Source organism: Staurois parvus, unplaced genomic scaffold (genome assembly GCF_062004578.1).
Source record: "Staurois parvus isolate SC_StPar_1 unplaced genomic scaffold, SC_StPar_1.0 ptg000361l, whole genome shotgun sequence".
In the NCBI taxonomy this organism is placed as follows: domain Eukaryota; kingdom Metazoa; phylum Chordata; class Amphibia; order Anura; family Ranidae; genus Staurois; species Staurois parvus.
In genome coordinates, this window is record NW_028318157.1 from 16,144,368 (window position 1) to 16,160,616 (window position 16,249).

Genomic DNA, 16,249 nt, shown 5'->3' on the forward strand with positions numbered 1-16,249 from the left:
CACACCCAGAGAAAGATAAATAATGTTTTTGCAAAATGTATCCTTAAAATGCCAGACTTCCTGGAAACATGATACCATACTATACTAATGAAATATAGTATACCTTATTTTGTTAGGAAAAAATAGCCTTTTTGTAATTAAAAAAAAAATTCAAAGAAACAGCAGTAAAATATGAGCTTAAGAATAGAACTGATGTATTTATGTATATTTTATATGTACAATATGATCAATAAAATAGTTGAAAATGTATCTCTTGCTAAAAATTGTCACTGGTATAGATTTTCATAAAGAATTTTTTAATTATGGCAATTCCCAAAATGTGGTAAATGTGATATTATACTTTTTGCAAATATTCCATCAATGTATTCTTTCTGAAATCCAGACTCCAGTTCAGATTCCATCCTGACCAAGTTTTCCTGCAGGCCTTATTGTCTATTCTGTTGAGCTATTTAAAAAATGTTGAATATCAACAATGGCTTTCAGTAGTGTATTGTCAACTTTTGTATGAAGCAATCTTAGCTCAATGAGAAGGTCCCAGAGCTTATGGTTATATCTACTGTGCTGCACAGGATCCTGCTTGAATGTGCGTGACTGATAATGGAACAAATTCTATCTCTCTCATTAGGTTAAAGCTGCAGCATTGACTGTCCAACCTCCCAGGACCTCTATTAACCAGGGCATAAAGGTAAGTGCAGCCTTCAGTAAGTGAACATGTAGCATTTTATCCCCAACAATGATCATGAAGCTTGTTTTTTTTTTTTTTTATCTATCATTTATTTTGTTTATGGTTTTTTGTTTTCTTTTCTTTTTTTGTTTTTTTTTTTAAAGAAAGAAAACCAAATATACTGGAATAATACATTTATTTAGACTGTTAATTAAATGTAACTGAATAACATTTGATTTCATGTAACAATGAAATAACTTCTATAAGCATTTAAATTTACATAATGAAAATATTTAAATGTAAATGTGCAAATATTACCATACAAACATTCTTGCAACAAAAATATTTATACTTTATGTGCGTCTAATGTTCTTGTCTTTTATAGGAAAAGGAAAATAAGCATTATAAAATAATGAATGCATTTATTTTTTTTATATCTCCTGTTAGCTAACTGTTAAAAATTCTTGCATATCATAAATTAACATAATAATTAATTTTCTAGCTTTATTTAAATCCATTACTGGATACAAAGCAAACACCTATAATATATCAATAAACTCGTTTAAAAAACAGAGGATATATGAGTATCATAAAACATACAAAAACATATAATTACTATATAACAAATAATTTTCAACAACAGTAAAATCTTTATATACTATTTACTATATAAAACATACAAATACATACAACTACTATGTAACATATAATTTTCAACAACAGTAAAATCCTTTTTGATTGAGATCCTTTATAAACTAACTTAAAAATTAAAATAAATAAAAATCTCAAAAAAAAAAGTGAATGCTTTTGACTATATATTTATACATAAATTATATAGGTTTTGCATTATTCTTTATAAAAACTCATGAAATTGAAGGCTTTGGGTTCTTTGTTATGTTGTCTCACTTTATGAAATTGTAGCCAAGGTTAAAGTGGGGCTAATATCAATTTTCCTGCCAATGCTTTGATAGTAAGTTTAGTTTTCCTACTAAAGAGGTAAAATGTTTAATTAAATCATTTTAAACGTGAACCTAATTATTTTTGACAGAATGTAATTAATGTTTCATCACTACATTGTGTAATTAAGGTCCTTTCAGCAAGACCTTTGGTGGAGTGAAAATATATGACCTTTATCTTTTACATCATACCTACACCGACATGGATATCTATCATTGTCAACAAATATTATCATTTGATTAACTAGGGCAGCCTACTAAATTAATTGAAGAAATTAGACTTGTTTGTTAGTTTTTCTTTTTTTACCTAATAAGTTCCGGTCTTTAATTAGTCTATACAGCAATGCGTACCCACGCTACCGTTTGGCTTTTAATTTGCTAAAAAGGTTTCTTTGTATATTAATATTGGTGACAGAGTTAGATAACAACTTCTTTCTATTAATCAAATTGAAGGCTCCGCCATATTTTTTTGCTGGTGTTAAATAGAAAAAAAAGTTTGATATTTGTTTTTTGGTAAATTTTAAAACTGAAAGCACATTTTAACTTGTCAGTATGTGACTTAATAAATCAATACAAATTAATAAATCAATGCAATACATATGAAGCTAATTGAGCCAAGTTAGACTTTCTACCATATTTCTCAATGCAATCAAAACTGCAAAAACAAGGGTATACAACTTTTTTTTATCACACTCTCACACAACCAAATATCTATTTGACTGAGCATGGAATTGTAAAGGTTTAATTGTAGGGCTGCCCACATATGGGAAGACATGATGACTACAATCTCTGCTTGTCTTCAAGGAGGCAATGAATAATGATACCTACAAAGAATCTCTTCAAATATCCTTCAATGACATGTGATGCTAGAAATGGGCATATCTTGTATATTTATTGATCTACAGACCTCGTCTTATTCTTTTTACATTGAGAGTTCACCTGACCTGTTTAATCCCACATCTTATCACCAAGATTTGTAAAATCTACCAGATATCCATTGGAACATATATTGCTATCTTCACAAAATAACAGAAAACATTAAAAACACAATAATCTAGTAATCAAAGGTTTATAACTACTAAACTAATGTTGAAAATATCTGACCCTATGTTATCTGGAAAACTATGAGCTGAAGAACCCCTGTTTTGATACGTGTCAAACTAAGAGAGACAGAGAGACATAATAATTTAAAAAATACTGTATGTTTTACCTTCAGGACTAATAGGTCCATTATCTGGGGTAACATTTGTTATAATTTAATATCAATGGCTATCTATAAATAATTGAATACAAAAAAAAAACTAACTAAAACATTTAGGTGGGTCTTAGCTGAGTCATATTTGTCTCTTTACATAGGCCCACTAGTCAGAGGGTATTCTATGTTCTTCTTATAACTGGAAAACCCCTTCTTTAAGAGATTATAATAAAACAAGTCATTTTTAAGTGCACATTTTGCCATTTATTAATGTTAAATACCATTTTTAAACTAAAGAAGGGCAGTGGTTTTCCTACTAACATATTAAATTTAATTTAATCTGAGTTATATGGTCATGACTTGTGCGTGCCTTGCAGGATAAGGTTAAAGAGATTACATCGGGTTCATGTCAACAGCATCTGCTGGTAAATGATTTGCATGCTGATTTAATGTGAAATGTTGTGCCTAGTCTGTTGGAAAGACTGCTGTTTTTGGCAAGTGCTAAAGAAATGTTATTAATTTGCATCACTATGGGAAATGTAGCTAGTAAGCTCTTTTCTGATACATGGGCATCAGTTGTCAATATTGCAATCTTGGAGAAGAGTCTTAAAGTGGTTCATGAAGCATAAACTGTAGTAATCAAACTTCAAAGAACCTTTCACTCCCAGGCAGGCACATGCCTGTGAAAGGGTAAGTATTTTGCGTTGTGACCATGTCTATATAAATATAAAATATCTGTCATGTTTACCTGAGTGTTAACAGGGCTATAATTGCTATAAAAACACTACTAGGCCCTTGCCTGAAACACCAAGATCAGAGGGGACAGAGGGAAGGATCAACAGGCAAAATGTGTGCTAATGTTTTCAAGGAGGGTGTCATTATGTCATTACTGAACATTTCTTCTAAAAAAGCTAGATGCCTGACTGTCATGGTTAGTCATTAGCGTCAAAGTGTTCTGAGTCACAGACCTGTGCAAGTATAGAGATAAGCCATTCTGACCAGTGGCATCACTAGGGTTGGTGTCACCCAGCATGGTAAAATTATGGTGTCACCCCTCCAGACTTCTCCATGGACCTCCTCCGAGTCTTCCTGTACCAGAGTCTACCAGACCATACAGAATCGTCTACAAGCCATTTTTTAGTAAAAACTTGTTACTTATATCCTACAAATGTCAATTCTGGTCACGAGCTTGTTTGAGGTTGAAGTTCTTCACTGAAGCTGATTGGCTCCAACAACATAATCACATGACTTGGGCATTTACGTTCTTTGTGATTTGTTGTCTGGATGTTAGATTCAATACATGCACAGTTCCTTCCTGTTCCTTAATCCCACATATTATTAGTTTCATCTAATCAATCCAGAATTTGGCGCCACTGCCTTGCAGAGATATAATTTCTGCTCTTTCGAAATTACGTTTTTTCATTTTGGTGTCACCCCCCCCCCCCTATGATGGTGCTATAGGTGTCACCTGGTGCGGCCCGCACCCACCTAGGGACACCACTGATTCTGACTCTTTTCTGAGACCCATTTACAGCATGCATAATCTAGGCCTTTGACTCAAAAAGTTTTTAGACTGGAGGGGATCAGCAACAGCAGTCCTGTACTTTCTCATGAAAGAGTCACTTTAAAACTATCAGATAAACTAAAGAAGGGAAAAACTTAAGTGGCTGACAAGATGAGTCACAAGACTCCCAGTAGGTCAGCCAACAAGCAGCTATGCCTCTTTTTCAATTTGCATCCCCTTAGAGAATTACGAATAAACCAGAGCACTTGCTGGACAAAGCAGCATAAAGTAACATATCTCACAGGCATTTCAAGTGTCTTTTTTTAGGTCATTCACCTTTGAAAAAGTGAAGAAATATAAAATGGCCATATAGGCATTTCATGTATTGTTTTTTTTTCAAGGGTCACTCACCTTAATGGTCATATGCCAGGTGTTTTTTGTATCTTATTTCTTGCAATCTTGGCATTTGCCAAGAATGCGCACCATCACAATTTTCTCTACACAATGTGGGCTTCTAGATGCTACAAACTGTAATTATGTGTTGATCACAGAAGGTTCCAGTGGCAACACAGTGAAACTAATTAGACCTGGCTATGCACCGTAATGTGGTTGCAAAGTCAAATATTTTTTCAATCAAAATAACAAAAAGGTTTATACTTACCTGCTGTAGTTGCTTACATCCTTTTCTGGGATCCCCTGCTGGCGCTCTCCACTCTTCCTCTTCTGGGTGTGCTCCCCATAGCAAGCTGTGTGCTATGGGGCATACGAGCAAGTGCGCTCCAGAGCTGGGCTGTGTGTGTCCATTGACTTACACAGTGAGGCTCAGCCCCACCTTCACTCCTTCCTCACAGGATTTTACTGACAGCAGCAGGAGCCAATGGCTCATGCCGCTGCCTGAGTCTCCTGTGAGACTAAGACGAGGGGAGAGAAGAGTTACAGATGGGCACATGGATCAATAGAGAACTCAGGTAAGTGTTTGGGAGGGGGGGGGGATAGTGGACTTTTTTTAACTAGTGCATACAGTAGAATGCATTAAGGTAAAAAAACTTTTGACTTTAGAACTACCTTCAACTCTGACCTTCTGAATGAACCCCACATAGAGATGCAGTTCTATAATTACTACAATACATTCAAAACTATCTAAACAATATAAATACATATGTGGGCACTGTCTAACCAGTCAAAGGACATGTAATTTTCTGCCAAAGGTATTTCTGATAGGCAAAATAGGCAACTTTAGGTCATTGACTGTAGCTCAACCCAGAACCCATACACTGCCCCAAGCTGCTGACTTGATAATGTAGGGGACAGAACACCCTAATTAAGTAATTTTCTATGTCCTTACAGTGGTTCAAAGACTTTCACAGCCCAGAATGCAAAAACAAAGTTTTAACCAGAGTCAGATAGTAGATACTTACTAGGGATGAGATCCAGGGTATGAGCGGCCATGGATTCTAGACAAATCCTGTGTTCTGAGATTCACAATCTCAGTGAATTAATGCTGGAATTTGACATATTCTTTGTAATAATGTACCATCTGGCCTTAAACTTATGTCACCTGCCTGAGAAGGGCTAATAATGGGGGGCAATGCTATTATTAATAATATTATTATACAGGATTTATATAGGGCCACCATTTTTTGCAGGACTTTATGAAACAGATTATGTGTCAGCCCTCTCACTATAAAAAGGGTGGGTGACAGGCAACAATTTGTCAATGCATGTTAGAGTATTTTAGAGAGATCTGAGAGTTTGCGCAGGGACAGTTGGTTGCAGTACAATAGTGTACTATGCTATATTGTGTTAAATTACTATGAATTGCAGTATGGTGGGCTACAGGCTTTTGTGTACATTTCTTCCTCCCATGCTTACAATTTAAAGGCCCAACAGTCTTTTTTAGTACTACTGTATTGTGTGTGCCCACAGCAACTGTTATTTCTGTAGCTGTCCCTCCTCTGTAGTTACATAGTTTATAAAAGTCACAGGTCCATCCAATTAAACCTAGGTGTGTGTGGTTTTTATTCTCTAACAATTCACATAGCCCTGTATATTCTGTTTCTTGATGAAAACATCTAAACATTTTTCTTAGCTAGTACCACTTTCTGGGGTAGGCGGTTCCACATTTTTACTGTTCTAACAATTAAGAACCCTTTCTGCAATCTAAGGTTGAACTTCCTTTCTGTTAAACTCAAATTATGGCCATGTGTCTCTTCAGCTACCTTAAAGTAAACAGATCATTACTGCTACTAAAGTCACTTTTAATATTCTTGTACAATGTAATTATATCCCTCTTAAGCAACTATTCTGAATAAAAGGTAATCTACATCATCGATCCTCATAGCTGAAGTACTTATTAATTTTGTTGCCCTGAACTCTTTCTAATTAAACAATGTATTTCTCGAAGATTGGTGTCCAACACTGAACTGCATATTCAATTAGTGGCTGAACCAATGTTTTGTAAAGAGGCAGAATTATTTGTTAATACCTTGAATGTATGCACTTTTTATTGCATGACAGTATTTTTTTAACTTTGTTAGCTGTGGCTTGGTATTACATTCTATTGCTAAGTCTGTGATCTACAAGCACCCCCATTGATTCTTCTCAGGGAACCCCTTCTAATGTGTATTTTGCATGTGTATTCATGGTACCCAAGTGTATAGCTTTACATTTCTGGATATTGAACCTCATTCATCATGTAGCTCCCCAACCCCATAGTTTAATACGTTCTTTCTGAAATGATGCTACATCCAGTGCTAAATACATTTCCCTGCATAAATTGCATTGACAAAAACTGACGTTGAGCTCTTAAGTCTAATCTTTGTGCCATTATTAAACAAACTGAGCAGCACTGACCCCAAGACAGAACTCTAGAGCACACCACTCACAGCTTTATACCATTTAGAGTCATTTATCACTACTCTCTGCACCTATTCATGCTACCTGTTTATTATTCATGTACATACAATGTCATCAACAGATGTTATGTTATAGATAAAACATTTATGAGGTACAGTATCAAATGCTTTAGCAAAATCCAGAAAACTACATCCACTGGACTTCCACCATCCAATTTCTCACTTACTTCCTCATAGATGGAAAACAGGTTGATGTGACAAGAATTATCTTTCATAAATCCATGTTGGATGTCACCTATGATACTTTTATTACAGACAGCTTGTTATAGTCCCTCTTCATTCCCTTAAATACCTTTACATGTTATTGTTGTTAGACTGACTGACATTTACTCTATGCCAGTCAATTGATACCATTCCATTCAGTAAGGTATCTTTAAAATCAGAAGAAGCAGCTTGGCTATAATGAAACTAAGTTCCCTAAGGACTCGAGAGTGTAAGCCATCTGAACCTGCTGATTTGTTCACACTAAGGTTCACTAGTCTTTTTTGCACCTGGCTTTCTGTCAGTCACAGAGGTACCCTCACTGAAATATCATTAGTATTACTGTTATGACTATCAAATCCATTTTTCTCCTCTGTAGAAACTGAAGAGAAAATAATTGTTTAATAAAACTGCCTTGCTGCTGTCATTCGTGACCAACTTCTGTTACGGGGCATATCTGTTCTTTCATAACCTTTTCATTATTGATGTTTTTTTTTTTAATGGTTTTGTTTTACTCTCTGTAGGATTGTGTTGGATTGTGTGATTGCTCCTTCACATTTTTTATGTATTCCTTGTAATTCTCTAACTTGCACATCTGTGATGTGAGTTGTGTGTTGATTGAAATGAATAAACCCAACAGAGCATTTTTCCTCATTGAGGCTTCCTCCATCTGTTCAATGAAATTGTCCTGCAATAATTTTAAGAAATTACATGCATTTGCTGAGTGTGCAGTTCCATTTGACCAATCAGGTTTGTGATATTTAAAAAAAAAGCAGACATTCTAATTCATCTATTTTGTTTGTCAGACTTCTGTTTCGGAGGGTACGTACATGTACATACCCTTTAATTTTGTATTAGCTTTTTTAACTTCTAGTATAACAAATTTTTGAGTTATAACTTGACTCTAACTACTCTTTTTGTATTGGACTGAGGTGATGCAATTTTTATGCCTTCTAGTTTTATCATTTCTCCCCCTACTCTTCCACCCCTACCTATATCTCATTTCTATACCGACCCCTGATCTCCATATGGCATACATTTTTTCTCTTTCCTCACTGCCAGATCCTGGTCTAAGAGCTCCTCCAGCCCTTCAACCCAACAGAGCTTCACCCTCAATATTTAGATGTAGTCTGTCCCAACAGTAGAGCCAGCAAATGACTGAAAAGTCAGGCCAATTCTCCAGGAACCCAGACCCCTCTTCTTGCACCAGTTTCTCAGACACATATTCAACTCCTTAAACCTAAGCTCTCACTACCGGCTTGGTATGGCTCATAGCACAGGAAGTACTACCTTGGAGGTTCTTTTCCTTTACTTGGTACCTAGGTCTCAAAAATTTTTTCAGGATGCTCCATCTTTCTCTTTTTTATTTGTTTGTACCAATGTGCACCATGACAGCTGAATCTTCCCCAGCCCCACCTAACAATTTGTCTATCTGATCCATCACGTATCAAACCTGAGCACGTGATAGACAGCATACTCTGTCTGTCTTCTAATAGTCCCTACCACCAGTATCTGTCAAGCTTTGCCTAGACACCTGTTCCCATCCTTACAGGTAACGTAATTTCCTGGATGCTAGAGGAAGTATCTGGTCCAGCAATGCTACTCATGAACTAATATCCCCAATATCATGCAACTGGGCATATTTATTGTAATGTATCAATTTAGGATTAGCCTCTCTAAACTTGACCCTCTACCATCTTTTCCTCCTGTCTTCTAACTGTAACCCCTTTACCTACCTCTGACTCTACCTCTCCATCCCTCCGTATACCGGCCCCAGTCAGCACCTGATGGGTGAGGTCCTCAGTGTTGCCAGCTGATACTTTAGATCCAGGATCTGGGCTTCCAAACAACAAACTTGCTCACATCTTGCACAATAGTATTTGCCATCTATCAGTTGTTCAAAGTATGCATACATAGTACAGCATGTCCACTGAACTACATTACCTGGGAAGACATGGTTACCTCTAGTTTTGGGAGATAGCTTAAAATTTAGAACCCTGCTACAACAGTATTTACAATAATGCTGTATGTTTTAACCCTATTAACTTATCCCTTGGGGTGTGCTATGTGTGTGTTTTAACTATGCTTTTACTGTGGCACTACACCTTACAGAGAAAGCTTCACCCGGCCCTCTTATAACCATTTCTGCCCACTCACAGCCATTTTAGTCCACTCACAGCAAACACAGTTCCTGCACTATATTATTATAGATTAGTTTCAAATCTTAGCCTTCATCTGCTACTCCTTGTGTTGATCTATGTCCTTTTAGTAAATTATGTACCTAAAAGCAATACACTTTAAACAGCAAACCTTGAACAGCTCAGAACCTCACTTGCACAGTTAAATACCAGATTCAGGTAGCAGCAAGGTGATCAATTAAGTCCTGCTACCACTTTTGATCCATGTATGGCAGGGTAAAAGTTAGAAAATCAACTAAATATGCAAAGACAAAATACAGTGTTGCTGATACTGTACATGAACATTTTATTGTTCTGTAACACCGCATACAGTTTAAAAGCATCACCCACACTTGTAGTTTAAAGCATTAGTGTTTTTCCCATGTCACACCAGAAGTTACATTAAAAGAACTCTCTCCTGAAACTTTGAATATTTTTTTTTGCTTTGTTAAATGCTCCCCGTGCCCTTTTTGACAATATCATGCCTATTATCTTTGCAAATGGCCAGAATTTTTATTATCAATATTTGACCCCTGTAGACTCCAATTGGATTGTATTCTATGTTTATATTTCATGGATTTAAAGCAAGATTCCTAAACCCGTTTGGCAGATTCACTTATCTCTAATACATACTGTACATACATACCAGATGCATGACTATAGTTGACCATAACTCTGGTGAATGAAGTTAAAGAGCCCTCCAGAATCTTACAATAGTCCAAGAATAACTCCAGACACCAATTCTTCTTAAAGTTGCTGAAGTGTTCACCTGACAGGAGCTGTTGTGTCTTTGGTCCGATTTTGTCCACTACTGGGAGCACTAATTAATCATTTTATCCTCCATAAAGCCTGCTTTTATGAACATTAGGATCTTTTTCCTAATACAGCACATCATGGAATTTACTAGCAGTACTTGAAAGGCATGATAAGTACCTTCTCAAACCCTCTACTTTCATGTCTGTCATGCTCTGGCTGCCTCATGCAGCCTTTTCTGACTCCTGGAGGAGGACCTACAAGTCTCTTGTCCAGGAGTCAGAAAAGGCTGCATGGGGCAGCCAGAGCATGATTGTCTGCAAGAGACAGGTAAGGCCTGAGGACCTGTGTGTGTTAGAGTAAAGCTGTCTGTATTGAAGAACCTGTGGTCTGGGTGGCTAGTGGAATGAGCAAAGTTTGCTACTCAAAGTATATATGACCTTGAGAAGTGTCTGTGATTATACCAGGAGGGGTATGCCCGGAGGACCTTGTGCTGTATCAGTTGGATATACTTTACTGCATATTTTGGCCAATCCTTTGGTCAGTCAAACCTCCTGGTAAGAGTCCAATTCTTTTGGGTTGAAGGTGATGGTCTTCTTTCTGGATCTGGCTTTTTTCTTTATGCACCAGCTTCTGCCTGGATATGTGGATCCCATATGGACTTTGCTGCCACTTATGTGCATTTATTATTAATCTCTTTTTGCTATTAACATGCTTGTATAAATAGCACTGCAATTTGTTTGTTGTTATTGAAGTTATTGCCTGTTGAATATCCAAGCTGCTTTCATGTTTTGATATTTTAGGTTTTAAGAGCAAGTTCTATTTACACAGACTTGTAAAATTGTACACTCTCCTTTCCTGTACTGAAATTACTTACTTTGACTTCACTGCCAATATGGTATACAAGAAAACAATAAACAGTAGGGATTGAAATGTCAACATTTATCAAAAAGAAAGGACAGTTCAAAAGAATACATACAAAGATAGATAGATAGATAGATAGATAGATAGATAGATAGATAGATAGACGTGAACACGTTTTTATATAAGAAATAAAAACAGCATTTCATAGGTAGTATCTTGAATAGATAATGCCAAGTTATTATAGACAATTCATCAAATTAATTTAAATTTATTATATTATTAACTTATTTGTTATATACTGTACTGTTGCATGCTTAACAGCATCCAACAATCTATGATTTTGTGGAACTGATATTCTTCTTCAGGGCTATGATGCCCCCATTTTGTATGTGCTATTCCTACTGGTTTCCTGACTTTGGTCCCTTGGGGCAACATGCTTTTCTGGTATATTAACACATCTTCATGTTTTCTATTCAATCCTTTCTACAGGGGATATTTGGGCTGCAGTCTGACCAACATTTCTTTCTTAGGGATAAATCCTTGTTTTCTTTTTCTGCCCTTTTTTTCTGAGGGATATCAGATCTATAGGTCTGTATAACCACTTAAGGACTGCAAAGTGAAACAAAAAGAAAGCACACCAACCTTGTGCATCACCTCAGTAAACTGTGATTTTATGAAATTGAGAATAATACTTACAAACAACGAAGTAAATCAAGCATATAGGTCCTCAAAGGAACTTTAGGAGTGTAGAACCAGTGTGAATCACATCACAAGGGTAGACTCTCAAAGTAAGGCTGACGCGTTTTGAAGGGGGTCCCTTCTTCATCAGAGCTCTGATGAAGAAGGGACCCCCTTCGAAACTCGTCAGTATTACTTTGAGAGTCTACCCTTGTGATGTGATTCACACTGGTTCTACACTCCTAAAGTTCCTTTGAGCTCTGATGAAAAAGGGACCCCCTTCGATATGCATCAACCTTACTTTAAAGGTCTACCCTTGTGATGTGATTTGCACTGGTTCTGCATTCCTAAAGTTCCTTTGCTGACCTATATGCTTGATTTACTTCATTGCGCAAGTTTGGTACGCTTTCTTTTTGTTTCACTTTGCAGTACTGGTCGGGCTTCCCCAGCCTTGTTTAGAGCCGCACAACCTTCTATGCATTGGTGGTCACATTTTCTCAAGTTCTGTTTCCATACACGCACCCTTGCTCTGGGTCATAGAGCGCAGGAGAGGTTGTTTCTGTAACCACTTAAGGACCTCTGGCCCGCAACATACTGCAAACAGGTGGCCCATGCAGGCAAAGCAATGTACTGGTACGTTGCTGCTTGCTTCCCAATTTAGGGCTCGATCATGCTCCCACCCCCTGCTGCCACCAACTGTGTAGTAGCAAGTCCTGGCCAGTGATTCATGGCTGGGACTGGCTGATCAGCTGTGTCCAGTCATAGCCCAGAGCCCTATTATCATGGAATACTTCTGATATATTCTTGTATTTTCTTCAATTGAATAAATATTTCATGTGTAGCAATCCTTTGAACTTTGGTGCCGTACACCTCACCCAATTTGTATATATATACAGTGAAGGAAATAAGTATTTGATCCCCTGCTGATTTTGAATGTTTGCCCACTCACGAAGAAATTATCAGTCTAAAAATCGAATGGTAGGTATATTGTAACCCTGAGAGATGGAATAGCAACAAAAAAAATGCATGTCTAACAAATTATGCACTGATTTGCATGTTCATGAGAGAAATAAGTATTTGATCCCCTATCATTCAGCAGGATTTCTGGCTACTAGGTGTCTTTCATATAGGTAATAAGCTGAGATTAGAAGCAGTCTCTTAAAGGGAGTGCTGCTAATCTCATTTTGTTACATGTATAAGAGACACCTGTCCACATGAGCAATCAAACAATCAGATTCCAAACTTACCACCATGGCAAAGACCAAAGAGTTGTCCAAGGATGTCAGGGACAAGATTGTAGACCTACACAAGGCTGGACTGGGCTACCAAACTATCGCCCAGCAGCTTGGTGAGAAGGTGACAACAGTTGGTGCAATCATTCGCAAATGGAAGAAACACAAAACAACTATCAGTCTCCCTAGTTCTGGTGCACCATGCAAGATCTCACCTCGTGGAGTGTCAATTAGTTTATATACACATACTGTATACTCTTTATTGCCAAAAGTATTGGGAAGCCTGCCTTTACATGCACATGAACTTTAATAGCATCCCAGTCTTAGTCCATAGGGTTCAATATTGAGTTGGCCCACCCTTTGCAGTTATAACAGATTCAACTCTTCTGGGAAGGCTGTCCACAAGGTTTAGGAGTGTGTCTATGGGAATGTTTGATCATCCTTCCAGAAACGCATTTGTGAGGTCAGGTACTGATGTCAGATGAGAAGGCCTGGCTCACAGTCTCTGCTCTAATTCATCCCTGTCAGGGATCCAGGTATGACCAGAGATGTGTGGACTGACACAGGGAACAGCAGGCTTCAGAAATGATGAAATAATAATATAATTTATTAAGAGCCGCACAAATATACAAACACAGCGCAAACAAAAACCAAACCTTAAATACTATTAATATGTACAAGTGTAGTCAGGGCTGGAGAGGTGGAGTGGTCAGGCAGGCCGGGTCAGGAACAATCAGGCAGATAAGGTACAACAGGAGCAGGCAGGAGAATGGTCAGGGATAGCCGGGGTCGGTGCAGGCAGAGTTCTAGCAGAGTCAGAGTCAAGCAAGCAGAAGACAGGATACAGGATCAGGACAACAGGGCACATGGGAAAACACCAAGGCACTGATTGCAGGCCTGGTACTGCTTAAATACACCTCCCGAAATCAGCCTCAGGTGATGGCTTGATTGCAGGAGTGAGATCCTGGCTGCTGAAAGCACCCACTGGCAAGCACCGGTACTGCAGCCCACACAGCAGGTGAGCCCCAGCACCACCAGCGGTGAGTCCTTTCCTGACACACCCGCTGGCAAGCACCGGTACTGCAGCCCACACAGCAGGTGAGCCCCAGTACCACCAGCGGTGAGTCCTTTCCTGACAATCCCAAAGGTGTTCTATCGGGTTAAGGTCACAACTGGTGCACAGTAATGGTGAAACAGGAAGGGGCCATCCCAAAACTGTTCCCACAAAGTTGGGAGCATGATATTGTCCAAAATGTCTTGGTATGCTGACGTCATAAGAGTTCCTCTCACTGGAACAAAGGGGCCAAGCCTGTCCCCTGAAAAGCAACCCCACAACATAATCCACCCTCCAGCAAAACTTTACACTTGAGACAATGCAGTCAGGCAAGTACCGTTCTCCTGGCAACTGCAAAACCCAAACACGTCCATCAGATTACCAGACAGAGAAGCGTGATTCGTAACTCCAGAGAACATGTCTCCACTGCTCTGGAGTGCAGTGGCGGCATGCTTTACACCACTGCATCCAACACTTTGTATTGCACTTGGTGATGCAAGGCTTTACATAGAGAAGCACAGGGACAAAGTGATAATTTCACTGGGTCTAAAATAAGCTATAAAATAAAAACAAAAAAATGTTTTGTTTAAAAATTTCATTAGCATGACATTGAGGGAGTAAAGGAGAAACCAGGGAAGGCAAAATATAGGCATAATAAACTTTGGATCTTTGGATTTATATAGTACAGTAAGGGGCACTGTACGACTAGTAATTTTTAAGTATTCATACCTAGGTCTTCCCGGAAGTAAAACATTTCCTAGAAGGTTTCAGCACAACCTTAGGCAGGTGGGCTCTGTCAGATCCAGGAAGCTCGGTTCCCAGAATCACAATTATCCCATTTGCAGGGTAGTGCATATCCTTCTTCCTCTTCCTACAACTCTCTAATGAAATAATTTCCAAGCTTTGAAATGCACTATGTTTTTTGACATGTAATTGGCAATGATGAAGAAGCGTAATAAATCCTGTTATTACCAATTCATTCTGTAGACAGCGCTCAAACAGGAAGTGGGATATGGTATTAAGGGATAGATTTTTGACTTGGCAATGAAGACAGAAAAGGAATGTAAAGGATTAGGGTGTTTAATGTACTGGAAAGAAGCATATCAGTAGTGACAAGTCTCACAGTGCTTAATTAAACATCTAGGATGAGAGAAGATTCAGACAGAAATGGTTTTGGTTTTGAACTATTAAAGCAAACAAACTATCTGTCAAGACATGTTTTTTTATGGTAGAGTGATTACATGCGTGTAATTTAAATCATTGCTCACCGACTACAACTCACCAAGTGGTGATTAGCGCAAAAAAATAGTTGCCTCTTCTTTTACAGTGGACTAGCGAGTTGTCATTGTTTACCTCAGCTGATGATGTCTCTTTGATCCAGATCAGGAACTGCCGAATATGTGAATATGTTTGTATTTCTAGGTCAACAGAGTAATAGGGTATTTCAAAGTAAACTCAGAGACATACTGTAGATAAAAGCATACAATAACCTGTTTTCATGGTATATGTGCATAAAATGAGGTTAGGCCCTGATTGGCAATCTGTTATGTCTGGCGAATGCCAAACATCCTAATGTGTGAATGTGTTTGTGTGCTACTCACATTGGGGTTCATTTATTTACTAAAACTGGAGTGCAAAATCTGGTGCAGTTCTGCATAGATACCAATTAGCTTCCAGGTTTTATTGTCAAAGCTTAACTGAACAAGCTGAAGTTAGAAGCTGATTGGCTACCAAGCACAGCTGCACCAGATTATGAGTGCTCCAGTTTTAGTAAATATACCCCGTAGAGTCCTTGATTTATGGAGAAGTAAATAAAGCTTGGCTGATGACAAAATTGGCATTTATGTTAATATTCTTAGCAGGGTTGTTTTCTTGTAGGGAATTAAGTAGTTGTCATGTGATATAATAAAGTTTAGCAAAAAAAAGGGTAATTTTATGTTCGTTTGGCCGCTCCTCCATTCTCCATTTTTTTTTCAGCACTGCAGTAAAGTCCAGCCCAATCAAACCTTTTTTAAAGGGAAGGGTTAAAACACCTGTCAATCATTATTGCTATCTG

At 37.8% G+C, this 16,249-nt stretch overlaps 1 long non-coding RNA gene across 1 annotated transcript in view; it reads left to right on the top strand.

Annotated features, from left to right (window-relative positions):
• Positions 1 to 556: 556 nt before the first annotated feature.
• LOC149456520 (uncharacterized) overlaps positions 557 to 16,249 on the top strand; it is a 98,314-nt gene continuing 82,621 nt past the window's right edge. The window contains exon 1 of the long non-coding RNA XR_016313866.1: positions 557 to 685. This is a non-coding gene — a long non-coding RNA (uncharacterized LOC149456520). The remainder of the gene's footprint in view (positions 686 to 16,249) is intronic.